At 39.4% G+C, this 7,591-nt stretch overlaps 1 long non-coding RNA gene across 1 annotated transcript in view; it reads right to left on the bottom strand.

Moving 5' to 3' along the window:
- Positions 1-5,966: 5,966 nt before the first annotated feature.
- Positions 5,967-7,591, bottom strand: part of LOC128703459 (uncharacterized) — a 43,431-nt gene continuing 41,806 nt past the window's right edge. Inside the window, exon 7 of the long non-coding RNA XR_011393872.1 lies at positions 5,967-6,943. This is a non-coding gene — a long non-coding RNA (uncharacterized lncRNA). The remainder of the gene's footprint in view (positions 6,944-7,591) is intronic.

Raw genomic sequence — 7,591 nt, 5'->3', positions numbered from 1 at the left:
GGTGTCTTTTATCTGTCTCATAAACATGCAAGATTTCAGGTATGTCTTGCTACTTCTGCTTACACTAAGGTCACACTACACATACATGTACAAGCATATATATACACACCCTTCTGGGTTTTCTTCTATTTTCTTTCTAGCTCTTGTTCTTGTTTATTTCCTCTTATCTCCATGGGGAAGTGGAACAGAATTCTTCCTCCATAAGCCATGCGTGTTGTAAGAGGCAACTAAAATGCCGGGAGCATGGGGCTAGTAACCCCTTCTCCTGTATATATTACTAAATGTAAAAGGAGAAACTTTTGTTTTTCCTTTTGAGCCACCCTGCCTTGGTGGGATACGGCCAGTGTGTTGAAAGAAAGAAAGAATACTGATATTAAAATCTCTGGGCCTACTAGATCCACACTAACCAAAGTACAGTGGTACCTCGGGATACAAACAGCTCAAAACTCGAACAATTATGTAAGTGTATTTATGTAAGTGCTTTTCTAAGTTTATTTTTCAGGGTTTGAAACAGATTAATCTAATTTACATTATTCCTTATGGGAACAAATTTGTTTGGTATCGGCACTCAAACAGCCTTCTGGAACTAATTAATTTCATATCCCGAGGTACCACTGTACTGTACAATATTGTACATGTCTATACCATTACTATGACTTGTAAATGATAAATGTATAGGTAATCCTGGCTTTATACTTCATTGTTCCATGACTAAGACAACTGTACCACACTGCTATGCCAGCAACATCTAAGCATAAGACAATAATTTTTCCTCTGAAAGTCATGTCATAAGAGGCTACTAAAATCCCAGCAGCAAGGGGCTAGTAACACCTTCTCCTGTATACAGTACATCACTAAATATAAAAAAAAAATTCGTTTTTCTTTTTAGGTCACCCTGCCTGGGATGGTTGGCACATTGAAAAAACTTCTGAAAATTGTGAGACCTTTACCCACTCTGCCTGAGGTGTCCCAGCAAGTGAACCCGTCTCCTATATTATCCCAGTGCTTAACAGAATATGGAATGGCATATGAGGGTACAAATAAAAATAGGAACTATGGCTATAGTTTACTTAATAACATAAGAGCGAGAATACAACATATCCTGATGGAAAATTATATAATGTAATTATATAATGGAAAATTATATAATGTAGTAGGTTGGTAGACAGCAACCACCCAGGGAAGTACTACCGTCCTGCCAGATGACTGTGAAACAGAAACCTGTAACTGTTTTGCATGATGGTAGGATTGCTGGTTTCTTTTTCTGTCTCATAAACACGCTAGATAACAGGGATATCTTGCTACTCCTACTTACACTTTGGTCACACTTCACAGACACGCACATGCATATATATATACATACATCTAGGTTTTCCCCTTTTTCTAAATAGCTCTTGTTCTTCTTTATTTCTTCTATTGTCCATGGGGAAGTGGAAAAGAATCTTTCCTCCGTAAGCCATGCGTGTCGTATGAGGCGACTAAAATGCCGGGAGCAATGGGCTAGTAACCCCTTCTCCTGTAGACATTTACTAAAAAAGAGAAGAAGAAAACTTTATAAAACTGGGATGCTTAAATGTGCGTGGATGTAGTGCGGATGACAAGAAACAGATGATTGCTGATGTTATGAATGAAAAGAAGTTGGATGTCCTGGCCCTAAGCGAAACAAAGCTGAAGGGGGTAGGGGAGTTTCAGTGGGGGGAAATAAATGGGATTAAATCTGGAGTATCTGAGAGAGTTAGAGCAAAGGAAGGGGTAGCAGTAATGTTAAATGATCAGTTATGGAAAGAGAAAAGAGAATATGAATGTGTAAATTCAAGAATTATGTGGATTAAAGTAAAGGTTGGATGCAAAAAGTGGGTCATAATAAGCGTGTATGCACCTGGAGAAGAGAGGAATGTAGAGGAGAGAGAGAGATTTTGGGAGATGTTAAGTGAATGTATAGGAGCCTTTGAACCAAGTGAGAGAGTAATTGTGGTAGGGGACCTGAATGCTAAAGTAGGAGAAACTTTTAGAGAGGGTGTGGTAGGTAAGTTTGGGGTGCCAGGTGTAAATGATAATGGGAGCCCTTTGATTGAACTTTGTGTAGAAAGGGGTTTAGTTATAGGTAATACATATTTTAAGAAAAAGAGGATAAATAAGTATACAAGATATGATGTAGGGCGAAATGACAGTAGTTTGTTGGATTATGTATTGGTAGATTAAAGACTGTTGAGTAGACTTCAGGATGTACATGTTTATAGAGGGGCCACAGATATATCAGATCACTTTCTAGTTGTAGCTACACTGAGAGTAAAAGGTAGATGGGATACAAGGAGAATAGAAGCATCAGGGAAGAGAGAGGTGAAGGTTTATAAACTAAAAGAGGAGGCAGTTAGGGTAAGATATAAACAGCTATTGGAGGATAGATGGGCTAATGAGAGCATAGGCAATGGGATCGAAGAGGTATGGGGTAGGTTTAAAAATGTAGTGTTAGAGTGTTCAGCAGAAGTTTGTGGTTACAGGAAAGTGGGTGCGGGAGGGAAGAGGAGCAATTGGTGGAATGATGATGTAAAGAGAGTAGTAAGGGAGAAAAAGTTAGCATATGAGAAGTTTTTACAAAGTAGAAGTGATGCAAGGAGGGAAGAGTATATGGAGAAAAAGAGAGAGGTTAAGAGAGTGGTGAAGCAATGTAAAAAGAGAGCAAATGAGAGAGTGGGTGAGATGTTATCAACAAATTTTGTTGAAAATAAGAAAAAATTTTGGAGTGAGATTAACAAGTTAAGAAAGCCTAGAGAACAAATGGATTTGTCAGTTAAAAATAGGAGAGGAGAGTTATTAAATGGAGAGTTAGAGGTATTGGGAAGATGGAGGGAATATTTTGAGGAATTGTTAAATGTTGATGAAGATAGGGAAGCTGTGATTTCGTGTATAGGACAAGGAGGAATAACATCTTGTAGGAGTGAGGAAGAGCCAGTTGTGAGTGTGGGGGAGGTTCGTGAGGCAGTAGGTAAAATGAAAGGGGGTAAGGCAGCCGGGATTGATGGGATAAAGATAGAAATGTTAAAAGCAGGTGGGGATATAGTTTTGGAGTGGTTGGTGCAATTATTTAATAAATGTATGGAAGAGGGTAAGGTACCTAGGGATTGGCAGAGAGCATGCATAGTTCCTTTGTATAAAGGCAAAGGGGATAAAAGAGAGTGCAAAAATTATAGGGGGATAAGTCTGCTGAGTATACCTGGTAAAGTGTATGGTAGAGTTATTATTGAAAGAATTAAGAGTAAGACAGAGAATAGGATAGCAGATGAACAAGGAGGCTTTAGGAAAGGTAGGGGGTGTGTGGACCAGTGAAACATATAAGTGAACAGTATTTAGATAAGGCTAAAGAGGTCTTTGTGGCATTTATGGATTTGGAAAAGGCGTATGACAGGGTGGATAGGGGGGCAATGTGGCAGATGTTGCAAGTGTATGGTGTAGGAGGTAGGTTACTGAAAGCAGTGAAGAGTTTTTATGAGGATAGTGAGGCTCAAGTTAGAGTATGTAGGAAAGAGGGAAATTATTTCCCAGTAAAAGTAGGCCTTAGACAAGGATGTGTGATGTCACCGTGGTTGTATAATATATTTATAGATGGGGTTGTAAGATAAGTAAATGCGAGGGTCTTGGCAAGAGGCGTGGAGTTAAAAGATAAAGAATCACACACAAAGTGGGAGTTGTCACAGCTGCTCTTTGCTGATGACACTGTGCTCTTGGGAGATTCTGAAGAGAAGTTGCAGAGATTGGTGGATGAATTTGGGTGTGCAAAAGAAGAAAATTAAAGGTGAATACAGGAAAGAGTAAGGTTATGAGGATAACAAAAAGATTAGGTGATGAAAGATTGAATATCAGATTGGAGGGAGAGAGTATGGAGGAGGTGAATGTATTCGGATATTTGGGAGTGGACGTGTCAGCGGATGGGTCTATGAAAGATGAGGTGAATCATAGAATTGATGAGGGGAAAAGAGTGAGTGGTGCACTTAGGAGTCTGTGGAGACAAAGAACTTTGTCCTTGGAGGCAAAGAGGGGAATGTATGAGAGTATAGTTTTACCAACGCTCTTATATGGGTGTGAAGCATGGGTGATGAATGTTGCAGCGAGGAGAAGGCTGGAGGCAGTGGAGATGTCATGTCTGAGGGCAATGTGTGGTGTGAATATAATGCAGAGAATTCGTAGTTTGGAAGTTAGGAGGAGGTGCGGGATTACCAAAACTGTTGTCCAGAGGGCTGAGGAAGGGTTGTTGAGGTGGTTCGGACATGTAGAGAGAATGGAGCGAAACAAATGACTTCAAGAGTGTATCAGTCTGTAGTGGAAGGAAGGCTGGGTAGGGGTCGGCCTAGGAAAGGTTGGAGAGAGGGGGTAAAGGAGGTTTTGTGTGCGAGGGGCTTGGACTTCCAGCAGGCATGCGTGAGCGTGTTTGATAGGAGTGAATGGAGACAAATGGTTTTTAATACTTGACGTGCTGTTGGAGTGTGAGCAAAGTAACATTTATGAAGGGGTTCAGGGAAACCGGCAGGCCGGACTTGAGTCCTGGAGATGGGAAGTACAGTGCCTGCACTCTGAAGGAGGGGTGTTAATGTTGCAGTTTAAAAACTGTAGTGTAAAGCACCCTTCTGGCAAGACAGTGATGGAGTGAATGATGGTGAAAGTTTTTCTTTTTCGGGCCACCCTGCCTTGGTGGGAATCGGCCAGTGTGATAAAAAAAAAAAAAAAACAATTGACCTATGAGACTTATTACCAGAGAAAGGGTAGATGTTATCAGTAACACGGACTTGCACTCACTCTTAATTCACCGACCAGCTGACCCGAGATTCGCAATGCGAGGTCCACTACACACGACTGTCCAGGGCTCCCGCTCACTGGACCTGTCACCAACCTCTCTCTCTAGCTGTTTCCTTGAGCTTATATGGTCCTTAAAGCACCCCCCCCCCCTTCCCCATAAGGCATAGACCACATGTTACAACCTGACACCAGTTCAAGAACAAAAGACCTGACTTAAGCTGAGAGGTGTGTGTGACAGCTATTTGCCAAGGCAAGGTGTCTGACACTTTACTGGAGTTATGTCTTCCTCAGTGACCTCACAAGCACTACATCACAAAATGGCACTGATTGTACAGTGCTGCTGTATAACACTGAATTATGAGAAAGGCATAAAAATGCTGTTATTCATTACCTATATGAATTCAGAGATATATAGTGTCATGGAAGATCCTCATCCTACACATTTATACACATTATTTATACACATTATCATGCACACAGTGGCTAAATAAATACATCATTGACTATCCAGCAATTGGTTATTTGCCATTCAAAACTGTGTAGCAGTCTTTTTAATACAGAGACCTGAAAAAAATACAGAAAAAGAATATATATATTTTTTTACATATCAGGCGTCTCCCACCATGATGGGGCAATTAAATAAAATAGGAAACACATTCATCATCATTCATTCAATAGCTGTCTTGTCAGAAGCAATGCAACACCACAGTTAATGTGACCCTTTGAACTGTAACACCCTCACCCATCCTTCAGAGTGCAGGTACTGTACTTCCCACCTCCAGAACTGTAACACCGTCACCCATCCTTCAGAGTGCAGGTACTGTACTTCCCACCTCCAGAACTGTAACACCCTCACCCATCCTTCAGAGTGCAGGTACTGTACTTCCCACCTCCAGTACTGTAACACCCTCACCCATCCTTCAGAGTACAGGTACTGTACTTCCCACCTCCAGGACTCAGTCACACTAACCAGGGTCTCTGAATCCCCTGATTATTCCTACTTTGCTAACACTAACACCAGAACATCAAAAAAAAAATGATGCAACTATCATGTTTTTTTACTCTAGTTCAACCCCAGCCAAGGATGCTGCATAAACAAAGATCTATTCATTTGATCTTATATACAAACCATCTACCAGACAATAACATTTGCCTGTTTGATGTGAGGACAAGGGAGCAGTGGCTACAGTACTCCAGAGATGAACATCCTAGCCAGAAAATTTTTTACATTTATGTAAAATGCTGAATCTGTAGAGATCAGCCGAGTATAACTAAGCTAGGTGGTGTATAACCAAGCCAGGTGGTGTATAGCCCAGCCAGGTGTTGTATAGCTCAGCCAGATGTTGCACAACCAAGCCTGATATTGCATAAGCAACCCAGGTATTGCATAACCAAGTCAAGTTTTGCATAACCAAGCCAGGTGTTGTATAACCCCTACAGTATTTACAAATATACATGAACCACAAACAATAAATACATCATTATCCTTTTTAACTTTGAAATACATACAAAAAAAATTCCTGTGATAAAATGGAAAGTGTCCTCAAACACATGTACTAGAGTAGCATTCCTGCAATAAATGACTCTTATTTTATCACAATACCACACACTACAGGTGCGCCCCAACTTACAATGATTTGACTCAGAACATTTCAACTTTACGATGATGTGGCAACAATTACTTTGGAGGTGAAACTTGAGATAATTACCCAATATGAAGGCAACAAGTCCATAACTTTTATTCATTTACTGACTTTTCAATACTGGTATTTAGAGTAATTATTTGTTTATTATTCAGTGACAGTAGTTATTTATTGACTTATCATATAATTCATATTTGACAAAATATTTTCAATGGTTTTGTGGGAACATAACCCCACTGTAAGTTGATGAGAACCTGAAGTCCAAAATCTAACGAAAAAAGTATTTTACAAATTCACATTATTCCATTTTTATGAGATGACAAACTTATTAATCTTTAAACACATATAAAATTATGATGCTACTACACTTTTTACAATAATTAACAAAGTGATCCTCTCAATACATAAGAGTTTCACAAGGCAAGCCGTTCAGCCTTTTATAATCCAGCCTTACAGACTTACCTTCAGAGTCGTTGGGAAGCTCTAAACTTGTACTGATTATACAGCACCTGAGAAACAACAAATGATGTTTTTTTATATAAAGTGGACCATCGGGTAATGGCATAAATCCATTCCAGAGAGCTTGCCTTTAACCGATTTTGCCTTTAGCCGAATTAATTTTCCCCATAAGAAATAATAGAAATCCAATTAATCCGTTTCAAACAGCCAAAAGTATTAACAAAAGATATTTTTTTAAAAGATTAAATATAGATATATATACAGAAAACAATGACAAATAAATATAAAGCACTAATAAAATGGATAAATGAACATTTAGCATCACACTTACCTTTATTGACTTCTTGGTGTATGGAAGACAGGTAGGAGGAGAGAGGAAGGCGAGTTTATTATGCTTCAATATGACATTAATATCTCTAAGGCTTTTTTTTTTCACAAACCGGCTGTATCCCACCAAGGCAGGGTGGCCCAAAAAGAAAAACGAAAGTTTCTCTTTTTAATTTAGTAATTTATACAGGAGAAGGTGTTACTAGCCCCTTGCTCCCGTCATTTTAGTCATCTCTTACAACACGCATGGCTTACGGAGGAAGAATTCTGTTCCACTTCCCTATGGAGATGAGAGGAAATAAACAAGAACTAGAAAGAAAATAGAAGAAAACAGAGGGGTGTGTATATATATGCTTGTACATGTATGTGTA

Source organism: Cherax quadricarinatus, chromosome 66 (genome assembly GCF_038502225.1).
Source record: "Cherax quadricarinatus isolate ZL_2023a chromosome 66, ASM3850222v1, whole genome shotgun sequence".
Lineage (NCBI taxonomy): Eukaryota > Metazoa > Arthropoda > Malacostraca > Decapoda > Parastacidae > Cherax > Cherax quadricarinatus.
Note: the sequence above shows the minus strand (reverse complement) of the source record. Positions and strands in the feature narration are given on the sequence as shown.